This window comes from Lolium rigidum, chromosome 3 (assembly GCF_022539505.1).
Source record: "Lolium rigidum isolate FL_2022 chromosome 3, APGP_CSIRO_Lrig_0.1, whole genome shotgun sequence".
NCBI classification, from domain to species: domain Eukaryota; kingdom Viridiplantae; phylum Streptophyta; class Magnoliopsida; order Poales; family Poaceae; genus Lolium; species Lolium rigidum.
This window is the reverse complement of record NC_061510.1, coordinates 67,213,708-67,227,508: the sequence shown is the minus strand read 5'-3', so window position 1 is coordinate 67,227,508 and position 13,801 is coordinate 67,213,708.

Sequence of the window (13,801 nt, the reverse complement as noted above, 5' to 3'; positions counted from 1 at the left end):
ACTTATAATCGAAATCACGCGTACTAGAAAGGAAACTAGGAAATATTGCCAGAGGGTTGGGTTTAGATGTTCGAATCGGTTTCCAATTCAATACGGTGGGTTTCCATGTTTTGTGTCCCAGTTGTTTCCATGTTTTGAATCCGAGCTGTGCTGCTCTTCTCGTGGCTAACTTGCCAGCAAAGTTTCGATCTACTTTAGCCTTGCAGGTGTGTGGACGAGTCCGAATCAAAGTGCAGTTTGTAAATCCTTTGTCAAGTTTAATTAGCAAGCTCAGTTAGACTCCTCGGATCATGTATTCACTTTTTTTTTTTGAAACAAAGTGCTTGGAGCATCCCCACTCGTCTCCCCGACGAGGCCCCCGAGCAACGATTTTCCCATCCGGACGGCGTAATTCGGTCCAGTCGCGCCCCCGGTTCCTCGATTTCGTCTGGATTTGGGCCTAAATTCATCCGGCGAACCCACGCCATCCCCGGTCCCCCGAGGCGCGCTCGGGGACTCCGGACGAAAGAATTTGGCGCGAAAGAGGATTGTGGACCCTCGTAGTCGGCGACTGGACCGCCAAATCCTGTCGATTTCCCTCCAATTTGCTTCCATATCCCCATTCTCTTCCGCCGAATTTGTGTAGCCGTCTCTATTCCCCTCCTCCTCCTCTTTCTCGTCCACCACCATGCCGCCGAAGCCGAGGAAGTCGCGGCCGAAGAAGGAGCGGCCGCCGGGTGTGTCCAACGCACAGTGGGCGGCGGACGAGCTCCGACGACAGGTCGAAACAAGCGCCAGGGCGGAGAGGGAGAAGAAACTCAACGCGAAGAGGGCGGCGTTGGCGGCGGAGGACGAACAAGCGAGGAAGGTCTCCATGGCCATGAGCATGGGCCATCCTCGCGGCGGCGGCGCCGCCGCCATGTTCCCCGGCCAGTGGCCGATCCAAGGTACAAGCACTTCCCCGTCGGCTTTCTCCCCTTCGAGCTTCTCGCCGTTGTCGCCTGCCATGTTCCAAGAGGACGCACGCCGCCGGGAGGGACGGCAAGTTCGACGGCAGGTGGAGGGAGATGCTCGCCAACCAAGGCGTCCGGATCGCCCTGCTGAAGACGACGACCGCGGCGAAGAAGAGGAACACGGGCTTGGCGTTTCTGATGGGCGGCAACACAACCCTGATGGACGAGGAGACGAGGATTCGGTACGAGGGTCACCGCACCGATATCCTCCGACCCACTCCGGCCAGTGCTTCGCCCTCACCGTCTACGACGTCGACTGCCGCCACTTCGACGTCGACATCGGCCGCCGCTTCGACCACGGCGTGTGACGAAACTGGGCCGTCAGACACCGCCGTGCCAGAAGGTACTGCCGACGCCCCTGTTTCAGTGTAATTTCCCTCCGATTGCCGGTTTGTGGCTGATCCTTTTGCCGACCTGGGCGTATTTTGTAGCGGGACAGCGTTTTGTTTGAATTTCGACTTTGTCGGGCGAACTCCGGGTGGACGACTGGGAATATGGTTCTCCCCACGAATTAATTTCGTCCAATTCGGCGGTTGTTTCATCCGGATTTCGGCGTGGGGAGGCCAAACGAGTGGAGATGCTCTTACAAGCTTCCTCTCAAAGTAGAAAATCGAATAGATAGGTTCTCTGAAACTCGTTGTATTGTGAATCTGTTCTTCACTTAGAGCATCTCCTGATAGTGACCCAATAGCAATTTGAAGGTCCGGTGTGATTTTTGGCCCACACCAGCGCGTCTAATAAGTAGCTGGCTAGTTGCAGAGCTCAATACAATCGCCGGCAACCCCGTGCCGGCCGCTTAGCGTGGGGTGCCGAATGGGCGCGCCCACGCCTCGCGCCACGTCAGATTATGCGTGTGAGTCTGTCCTAGCAGCGAGAGTAACCGCTAGTCACGATTAAATGCCCGCATGGAGGCGGGCGGTCGTCATCTTCAATGGGCGCAACGGTTCTGGAGGCGATGGCGAAACGACGGGACGCCGCCCGCCAGTTCCACGCGGCGACGACACAACGCTCCTCCGCCCGCCATAAACCGCCTGTTCCTCCCCGTGTACTCCCATTCCACCACTCCCCTCCTCCATCAAACCCTAGCCGCCGCTGACATCTCCTCTTTGCCTCCATGGCGCACAATCACGAGGCCGGTGGTAGCGGCACCGGCGTTAGTGAAGACAGGTCACACAACCTAAACCTCGACGAGGCGGAGGTGTTACCGAACCACCTTCTCGTGCTACCGGAATACCGCCTCCCGCACCGGTGGCATTTGTCGAACGCCGGCTACACCATCCCACCGCTGCCGGCGGAGCAAAGTTTCGCGCGCTCATCGACAAGCGATGAACACAGATGACGCCGCAGCAGCGCACCCATCCAAAGTGGTCACCGTCAACCCGCGAATGGGTGGACGTGTTCCAGCGGCAATGCGAGGCGGAGATTGCAAGGTTTGCCGGTCCCAACTCCAGCCGGTTAAACCGCGTCGGCCGGCGAGCCTGGTAGCACGGGCGTGCGGTCGATGAGATGTTGCGTATGGCTACCTCCCGCGGCTGCCTCAGGAGCCTCCTCGCCGGTCGGTGTCCTACCCGGCGACCGATCCCACGGCTCTTTGGTATCGTCGCGCTCTGGCTACAGCTCCATCGGCCAACAACGATCGACGCCGTACCCTACACTGAGACGGAGTGGCGGAATCAGCATCCGCGATGGGGCTAGGTCATCCTCCTTGGCACCGGCGCCCCTTCGTCCGAAGAAGGAGCCGGCAGTGAAGGAGGAACCGCCCTCGCTGTCTTGCGGCCGCTTGTACCTCGAGCGCCGAACGCCGATGTCCTACCGTTCCAGCCGCCGTAGCCGGAGAAAAAGTGGTGGTGAATGGAGAAGATAAAGTAGTAGGAAACAGCTATAGATGGTAGTATCTACTCCCTCCGATCCAAACTTTGTAGTATTAAATCCGCGTCGATTAAAGGGAAATGGAGGGAGTATTCGACATGGCCGTGTTGTATAAACGAAGGATGTGCACTGTCAGGACCGAACTGTTAAAAGAAGAGCAAAGAAAGCACCAGCAGATGATGAAATCAAGAGTTGCAGAGAGAAGAAAACAAAACACTAAAGATTATTCATGTTGCCCTGATGTTCTCCTGCAACGTGTTTCCACGCTACTGGAAGTTGTAACACATTGCTGAATTGTTGAATTTTTTTGTAGTCCTAGTTTCGTCAGGTTGCACAATTCGGCAGCTCCATTGTAAAGGGCTTGGACTTGTGAATCCGTTGGCATTGTTCAAATCGAGTACTGCATCACGCATGCTGTTTTTTTATTTTAATTGTTTGCGGGTTGCATCATGAATGCTCAATTAGGATCACAAAAAAAACAGTGGACAGGGACCGAAATTTCAGAACATTGATCAGATCAGGTAAGAGAACAACATCAACAATTTTAGTTTGAATGGGCGAACTACAGCTGTAAGTAACGACCATACAAGACGAGTTAATGTAGTAACATCGAACACATTACACTTTGCTAAGAATTCGGATCTAATTAACAGCTCCAAATGAGAAGAATCCCTGAACACATTACACTTTGCAAAGAATTCGGATCTAATTGACAGCTCCAAACGAGAAGAATCCCTGAAGCGATGGAGCGTGAAGGCAGGCCGCCGCTACGGTGTTGTAGCTGCACCCCATGTAGAGCAGTGCTTCTTGGTCGTCGTGATCAGCCAAGAGGTTTCGCAGGTCCTCTGGAAGCTCCCAGCTAGCTGATGGCGCAGGCTGGTGTGTGTCGACCTGTTGGATGTTGTTCTTCTCGGCCTCGACCGGGGGAGTTTGCTCCTCTTGTGCCGCTGATTCCCAGTCATCATCATCCCAAGGCTTTAGCAGCAGGTGCAGCTCTGATTCATTGTCAAGTGAATCCCAGTCGAAGTCCTCATCTTCCACGGCCACGGGGAGAGTTTGCTCCTGTTGTTGCTGTGGCCCGAGAAGCTCTTCCATGGTGCAAGAAAACCGGCCCGTGTCGCCGTCAGCTTCAGGCGCGTGGGGCACCTCCGTGGACGCAGCCGGCGATGAAACGGGCGCGGCAGACGTGAACCACACCGGACAATCCTCGAACTCCATCTCCACGGGTGCTGGGACGGGAGAGGGCGTCCACATCTTGCGTACGTGCACATCCGGGACGGGGGCTGCCATCCGCATCTTCTTGGAGCAGGGCGGATCGGCGGCGGCGGCGGCGGCAGCAGGCGCTGGCCTCTTGTGCGATTGCTGCGCGGGCGCAGGCTGTGCTGGTTCTTGAGGAAGCAGCTTGTACGCGTCGGATTCTTGGCGGGCGGCGGCGGGCGCATGCTGAGCCAGGTGGATCTTGCAGAGCACCATCTCCCCGTCGGCGACGACGGCCTCCGGACGCAGGCAGCGGTACTCCTTCATGACCCATCCGGTGGTGGTCTTGCCCTTCTTGAAGGACAGGTGCTTGGCCTCGCCGACCTTGGCCCCCTCGTGGTAGACGTCCTCGGTGGTCTGGACGGCCCAGGTGCCGGCCCCGGCGCGGCGCACGACCCGGGCGTCGTTCCCGCTCTTGCGCCTGCAGGTCGTGAAGAAGAAGCGGTCGCCGGTGCTGGCGGCGTTAGGCACGGGCGCGAACTGGGCGGCGAGGTCCCTGGGCTCGCAGGCGTAGACGTCGGCGTGGCGGATGAGGCCGTCGGCCCCGTGCGGCAGCGGCGTGCCGACGAGGAGGCGCGGCAGGAAGTAGGTCACAGCCTCCTCCTTGGAAGGCTTGAACTGGTGGTGCCTGTAGAAGTCGTCGAGCTGCCCGTCCGCCTCCATGGATCTGACGCGGAGCTGCTCTGCGTCTAGGTTGACTGCATGGCGGGAGGAAGAAAGCTAGGTTGGATGGCGGGAGAGGGAGAGGGGAGTGGTGCCGGATGGAGAGTGGGATTCAGCTACTTATAGTCGAAATCACGCGTAATATTGGCGGCCGATGGTTTGGGTTTGGAGTCGATTTCCAATTCAATACGCGGTGGTGGCTTTCCATGTTTTGTTTCCAATCGGTTTCCACTTTCCAATCGAAATCACTCATACTGCTCACTTTCCATGTTTTGATTCCGTGAGGCATGCTGGGAGCCTGGGACGGGAACGCGGCCGGACGTCCATGTCATTCTCTTTGAGCACGCACGTTGAAGTAATTAGCCTACAATGGGAATGGCTACCACTTCGTTGAAGTTGCATCTCATGTAACAACACGCCTAAGTTTCCTACCGCTAGTTTGGCTCCATTATCATGAACTTGTGTATCATCATGTCTAAGTTACCTGCTGCTAGTACTAAATCAGCCAGCATCATTGTTTGTATAAATGGTGTACCGTTATTATCAAGTTGCACCAAAGTTGCGAACTGTTTGATATGAAGATTTCCATTGCTACTAAGTTGTGTACATCGAAAATCAAGTTACTAACAGTACTAGAAAGTATGATTGGCAACCAGTAGAGCAAACTTGATGTCTCAATACTAGTGTTGATGACAATTTTTGCTAAGCAAGTATCATAGAAACTAAGTTGGCACAAAATATACAAAGAAAAAGTAGTGAAACCAACTCTTTGTATGAAGTTGCTTCGCCAGGATACTAGAGTTGATTTTTCGCAATAACTAAGTTGGTTTTCGAAAAGAAAAAAATGTCGAAACATATACAAATGAGATCTTGTTTCGAAGATCTCGTCGTAAGAGGTCCAACGACAAAAACGGATTGCTATTTTGACAAATGGTTTAAAAGTTATGACTTTTTTAAAAAAATCATATAACATTAAATGCATGTATAATCTAATCTTCATGTGCTAAACTTTCTATTTTTAGAGGAGTGCTTTGGTGGACTAACTAGCACCCGAGTGCTCTCTAGCCGCGTCCTTCTCTTTGAGCACGCACGTTGACCACTGCTTGACCTCGCTCTCGCTCCGCGCAGGCCGGCGTACGTGCGTGTGCACGAATGATGTGTCTAGCTACTTGTGACAACTAGATTTAGATGTGCGCCTTGGCGCACGACCCCGTGAAGCTCAAGCCGATGTTTATTTTGTATAACAACAACAAAATTTAACCGTCAATATGATAATATATTTCTTAGGTTTTGCAAACGATATTGTTATGATACAACACAAGAAACTACAAACGGAGCAACAAACACTTGCATATAACCAAGAAAATAGAGAAATACATTATAGTAACTGACATTCGATGAAAATAGTATTATAGGGTTCTAAGGAAGGAACAACAAAATAAACATCTACAAAAGTTGTCTATGGACCTTGTTAGCGTTTCTGCCGAATAGCCATGGGGCGTCAACCGGAATCCCGAGTCAGGCGCACGTCCTAGCCTTGTAAATGGCCTGTAAACCACTATATTTAGTATTTATATAAATTGATAATAAGTAAGCAACATCAAGCGTGGCTTAAACAGTCCAATAGAAAATGGTTGCCATCGGTTGGAAATGATGCAAAACGGTGATGTTCTAATCTTTAGAAAGACCAATGTATGGTGAATTCTAAGAAATTGTACATAATCAAAGAAATTAACATGCGATAGTCCCAATAAAACACTTAGAATTCACCAAATAGCCCAAAATGAATATGAAAAGCATTCCTTTTCCACATAGTGTGGTTGAGAACCAACAGTAACTGGACTGATCGTCTTCTTGGAGTCAGACTCCAATTTGTATGGATATTAGTAGTCTAAGTTTTGTGTTCATACATCAAACGGAAGAAAAAAGCACCGTGATACAACATAATTTACGCGCTAGTGGTGTTTACTTCTTGGTGTACATAGTTACTTTACGATCAACAAAATAAGATATGATACGATCAATAGAAGAAGATGAGACCAATAGTGGAGTACGCCCATACAGTGATCATGAAGTGATTAAAAAGAGAATGTAGGAATATTTTCTTCCCAAACAAAAGAGGTGAGGTGATCAATAAAAAAGGTCGTAATATCTTTTTGTGAATAGAAGGGATAACAGATAACAGAGACACCCTACGATGGCCATACAGAGATTATAAAAGAAGGTATGAGGCAATCAATAAATAATGTATGTATAATGTGGTATATAGAGTATAAAAGAGGTGGTGAATAATGAAGTATTTTTGTAGAAATTAATGAAAACATTTAAAAAAAATATTGTGGAAACGGAACTGCCATGAGAAATCAATAGAAGAACATAGCCATATTTTTCTCAAATAAAAGAGTTCCTAAATAGTCGAGTATTTGTTTTCTCGAAGTCACGGTAGGAATATCCTAAAGTTATGGTAGAGGAAGGCAATCACCACTGAAGAACGTTGCCGAAAAATTACTACCATAGAATCACTATTAGTGCACCATGGAAACTCTAGAATAACTGCAGAATTGCTGTCAATAAGGAATAGTATTTTTCTCGAATAAAAAAGTTGGAAGTACTCTGTTTTTCAAAGTTTTTTTTTTTTTTTTTGACCAACCACTGTGAGGCAACAGCCCCACAGCAAAACTTTATTCAAAGATAAAAAAGTCTTATGTACAAAAACCAAAAAGAGGAAAAAGGAAGGAACTCTGTTTTTCAAAGTTATTGTAGGAGAACCCAAAGCTACTACAGAATAAGCCAACAGTAATTTCTATATTTAAATAAGTAAAAACATAGTAAAAACATACACACAATTTACACAGAAGTGATAGGACACAACCCTGACCCCTTATTCCTGATACTCCCACATGGGCATGCGCGAAGCAACACTCCCACACCGAACAGTCACAGGCATTCTGTCAGATCCCCTTCCAGCTTTTTCTTTCTCTCCCGTGACACTACTTGCCACCACCTTTCCCCAATTCAAGCAGATCGAGTACAATTGAAGCAGACCGAGTACACTACAATGCTCCCCATGGCCTGCACCACCGATTCATCACATTTAGCATGTCCTTCTGCCCAGCTCGCGCAGCATGCATACACAGCTTACTCTGTGAGCCTTGTCCGACCTGCAACCATTTATTGGGGAAAGCTGCCACGCATCTGAGAGCCACGAACCAGTAGATGCTGAGGGTGCATCCTGCCACCGCTGCTCGGGCTAAGGGGGGATGAACATCAGCGGGGCGGCAATGAACCTCCGGAACCAGAGCTGGATGCGCCCCCGAGGTATTCTTGAGGAAGGCAGCCGACACTGCCTGTCATGTGGGCTGCTCGACGAATCCAACCACTCTCCAAGGATGGAAGGTGAGGAAAGATAGAGAAATACATTTGATAATGGTTTTGTAAGAAGCCGATTGGTTAAACTATGAGTTCACTGGTAAACATTTCAATTATAGAAATAAAACCAAAGTAGTGAACCCAGTTGATACATATATCTCAGCGTTCTTATTTTGCAAGATGTATGCTAACAGATATTTCAAAACTCAAAACGGTGAGGAAAGTCGACATCCCCACGCTCGATCGATGACCTCCACATGATGCTACACACATCCGTGTTGGTTCCAGCGTCGCATGCTGGTGACAGCAGCGATGGCCGTGACATGCTTCTTGACTACCTACTCTGCAGAAACGCTTGCGCATCGGTCACCTTCCAAGAGAATTACAAAACTGATTTCCTGACACGAACAGTGATGTCCTAGCCTGGCTAAACAGAAAGGATAAATAAAATAAGCAAAGGGAAAGAGAAGAAAAATTGAGGGGAGGCATGAAAGGTGAGGAAAGATAGAGAAATACATTTGATAATGGTTTTGTAAGAAGCCGATTGGTTAAACTATGAGTTGACTGGTAAACATTTCAATTATAGAAATAAAACCAAAGTAGTGAACCCAGTTGATACATATGTCTCAGCGTTCTTATTTTGCAAGATGTATGCTAACAGATATTTCAAAACTCAAAACGGTGAGGCAGTGAATATAATATGCAAACTGAGCCAATATATTGCAGTTAGCCAGAAGTACAATACTAACTTGCGATTAAGATGGTGCCGAATAAAATAACACTTAAACATTCTGATCTGCATAATGTAGTTGCTCAACGTCTTTCTAAAATGTGAGGAACCTACTGTGCCAATATATTGCAGTTAGCCCAGAAGTATAATAGTATCATATGATTAAGATGGATGCTTTGCAAGACAAAAGGATAACTCAAATCAAATAATTTATTTTGCCTGCACCACCTGACCTAATGTATTAACTTACAGAGCGCAGGAGCCGAGAACTACCAGCGACACGAAAGCTACACCTAACCGACATAAGTCAATAAAGAAGTATGGGTATTCTGCAGTTTCAATCGGCATGCATACATGCTTATCAGTGATGGAGAAATCGCAACAAAAATAAAATAACACCCATGTCTACTGAAATATGAACTCCATGTTAACTTAGTATATCTAAAAGTAGCAGCTATCTAAATGTTGAGTTAATATGTCACGAATTCATACCATCAACCAATTTTTTTAGCAGTTTGCTTCTGCTCAAAATAAGGAAACTATACAGAGAAAAACATAGATATCGTATAGGCAGCTGTACTTACAGTTAGCTTCCCCAAATATATGCACTGCCAATTTCGCTCCATTAATTAGCAATGTCTGCAGGTTTCTTCACCTTCATGAATTTGGTGTATCAGTACCAGTTGTGCTTAAAATGTCCAAAAAATAATCAACCTGCAGAAAAGATAGATATTACATAGGTAAACTGCACTTACAATTTAGTTGTCCCAAATCCCTGTCGTGACTGTATCATCCTCGCTTTCCAATATTGTTGACTGGCAATCTGTATGTGTCTTCGTATACAACCAATGAGAAAAACTACCAGCCAAGAAGGACAGCACATCAGTCTGATGGCAGACCATGCTTCCCTGACAAAATCGATAAAAGCATGTCTAGACATGAACCAATGAAATATCCTGCAAGAAGAGTATGTAAAAAGTATGGCAATTTTGACCTTTTTAAGAATTTGTCCCGGAACACCGGTGAGGCACTAATGAAGCACTGCTTAATGTCAGCTATGTAATGCAACTTTACATAACTGAAGTAGCCGGCACCTTCTTTCTTGCTGTAGATAGGCACAAATACTTCAACTATTTAATACAGGGAACATGAAGATAAAATAAAATAAGCAGCTAAATCACCTTAATATCCAAAGAGGCATACGCTAATTTTTCAAGTCAAAGCTATCTGGATTACTATTATTTTTAAGTAGTATAGAAAACGAAAACAACGGACACATATAGGTCAAGGAAAAACAAACCTGACTATGCTTATTAAGTTGTGTGAAGTTTAACTCTGAAAGAGCAACGAACTCAGGATTAAAAATCTTAGGTTTCCTCAAGGTTATTGCCTTTATGTGAAGTAAAAAACTTTATTCATCTGTTAAACATAGATAACCACAATATGTAGCCATGTGTAATACAAATAGTAATAATGCAATCCAGAACAACACTGATGTATCATAGTTTCTACACATCAGAATGGTTTGCCTGAATGCTAATGTAGTAATAACAATGTAAATAGTAATAATTCAGTTTATGCATCCGCACGGGCTAGTAATTTAAAGAACATATACCATTGAGTAGAATTCTTTATTTGAGCGCACAATAGAATTAGAGTTAAATTGTATTATATATTAGGTATCACTGCTTTGCTTTTGGTCAAGAAAACAATAGAAAATTAGATATCAAGTAAAATTTCATGAATACGCTTTTGCAATAGTACCATTAAGCAATTATATTCTGTTGTATTCAAAAGGGAATATGGAGTCAAACTTCATGAACCACCAAAATCAACGACATTCTTATCACTGAATATGCCATGGGGATAAGCCCTCGGATACCATAGTTGTTTCAAATGGTTAATTCATCCCCTAAAACCGAACCAAGTGAACCATTAGGTTGCTTATCCTATACCATGGGGAGACAGAGGAAGCTTCTCCACCATCCAATGGATGAGCCATAGGAAGGTCAGCTGTCAGATGGATTCCAACTTTAAATCCATGTCGCTATCGGCAAATCAAAAAGAAAATGGCGAGGATCAAACACGCTTAGGCTATCCTTTTTTAAGGGACACATGGAGAGACCAAGGAGAGGACGACACATTTGCGTTGGATAGGGGAAGCCGCATCTCCCACTGTTCCTAAGAAAACGCTTCACATATTTTTCTAAACATAGATGAATCTATAGTCGAAACATGTCCATATACCTCCGTATATAGATAAAGTTGAGAAGCTTTTTTTATAAACGGAGGGAATACAAAAGTTTAGAGGACTTTTGTGGAAGACACACATACGTTGGACTCTAAAGTCCTCGATTTTCTTTTTGATCCTTGCAATGATAATTAAATCAACTATATATTCAAAATACCTATTACTGAATATGCCATACTGCAGCTTACCTCACACATGTACGCTAGCACGCACATTCAAAATTGGGTTTACTTCATGAAGTTATCATACCACGGATTATTGCAACCTATCGACCTATGCATCAGCTAAATACTACAGTACTTAATGTGGACCCCAAATCCGAATTGTAGATAACAAACAATTATCTAAGGACCATGTACTTATACTTTCTAATATGCAAAGCAATCAGATACGTTTGCACAGGCTAAAGTGCAGTTAATTTTTTTTACTGAACTCAGGTTGCCATGCATGGTCAGCCGCGCGGTAACCAATTGCCAGGAAAATATCACATATGATATTTGTGGAGTTCATAACTGAGTAAGGTTGCCCAGAGTAGTCTAAGCAAATGAAGGGAACCTAGAAACCCATTGACCGATAGCTTGAAGCCTGCACCACTAACTCATTGTAGGAAGTTAATAGTCCGAACGATTTAGAAATTTCGAAGATACTTATGCCTTCATTCATTCGATCACGTACATGAAAGAAATCATTAGATGAAAAGGAGTAGAGGACTCGCACAGCAGTAACCAAGTTTATGAAATCCTCAAATCTTGGACACATATAAGAGATCGCCATTAGCCAGCGACTTTGACTTGTCTGAATGGCTTCTTCTCTATACCCTGAAAATAAAATTATAGCAGTATATTAACTCTAAATAGAGCAGCTAAGGAGTGGAACCAAGTGGAACATACACTGGGGTGATCCATGTCGTCCTGCTTGATTGTATTAGGCGGACATGTCATACATTACTTGCCTGTGCTGGAACATAAAGTACAAAAGCAGGTGGCTGAAAGATTGCTTAAAAGTTGTTGAATAAATCTTATACCGTGAGAAACCATAATTGAGATCTATATACACTGACTTGCTATATATTCTGATAATTACGAATTATTTGTGGCACTGGATCAACTCCTTTTTTTATAAAGACTGGATCAACTCCTAAAGATTAATATTCTTGTGACTCTGGAGCATAGGATTCAATCCTTCCCGCTGTGAACAAATGGAGCTACATTTACAGGGAGTATTTAGGACTAACCAATCAAGCAAATCACATAAGACTGGCAAGAATAAAACGTGGACAATACATAAATGTTGAGTTCAAGATATGGTCAACTGGGAGATCTAATTAACAATATGTCATAAAAATGTAAGGAGCATTTACCTTCAAGATCTGATATGGTTTGAAGAGTGAGACATCTTCCGGACCCTACATGCTGGTATGAACCGGAAAAAAGATACACCATTATCAGGTTAAACTTGTACTACATCACCATCACTCTGCAATTGGTTATTAAATATTTCATGCAAGACATAACCTTTGTTTCTGTCAAAAGAGGAAAAAATAATAGACGCATTAGTAAGATATGATACCACAACAGATGCCTCCTTGAGAGTGTGCAAATACGACAATCCTGGCCATCTCACATCTACTAAATATGTTGTGTTAAATTTCACATGTCTCATGCCGTGTGACAATAATTACTTGGAACTGCTCCGCCCAAAAAAAACATTTGATCGACATGAGTTTTCAAGTTGTAGGTATACTATATCAGATCAAAGCCAAATAAAATCGGTCTTGAAGATGAAAAAGCAACGCACAATAGTTTGTAGTGTGCTAAATACTCATAGATCAAACAAATATTACAGGAAAAGATTTCGAGGCGAATCCTTAGGTTACCAGCAATCGCTAGATTGACATCAGATCCTAGTGAAGCACGATGGAGCAAAGATCACGTGCATGTGGATGGACAAACTTGGAGACAGCCGACGCTGCTGCTGAAGTTTTCATCTACCACGTTGCGGGAGGCCGAGACTGATTGTCCACCTTGAGCTAGCACAGAAGGAATCGATGGGAGATGGATCGGCCGATTGGGAGGCGGAATTTTTGTCAGGTTGACCGCGCCGCCGCACAGTCTAGGAAAAAATCAATTGGATGTATTCTTAGATGGAAAGAGACGAAGATGAGAGAAGTTGTTCAGATTTTAGAGGGAGAAAACCCCCTCGATTATTTTTACCTTGTGCGGTCTCTGCTCTTAGTCCAATGGCTGAAGATATATCATGGTTAGATATTGAAACTACCGGTCCAACCTTGTGTCCTTCTAGGATTAAACGTGCACCCGTAACGTGCCAACAACTTAGTGTACATTATAAATAACGACTCTTTAAGCTAATCTAACCATATATTTTAGATCCAATGGTTTTAATAATTCTAATGATGTGGATTAACGTGGAGCCTTTTATGGTGCCTCTAATTAGTAAATATAAGATGTTGGTTTTAATGCCACAACATAAACTGAGCTAAAAACCAACCAATTAATGAAGGAGCCCCGCTCTGAACTAAATCATAATCTGTTCTAAGCTATAAGCTAATTAAAAAACAGTATGTTGAAGGAGACCCCTTAATAAAATAAGGAAAGTTGACAGCAACAAATTAGAATAATGATGCAAAAAAATTTAATGAAGATCAATTAT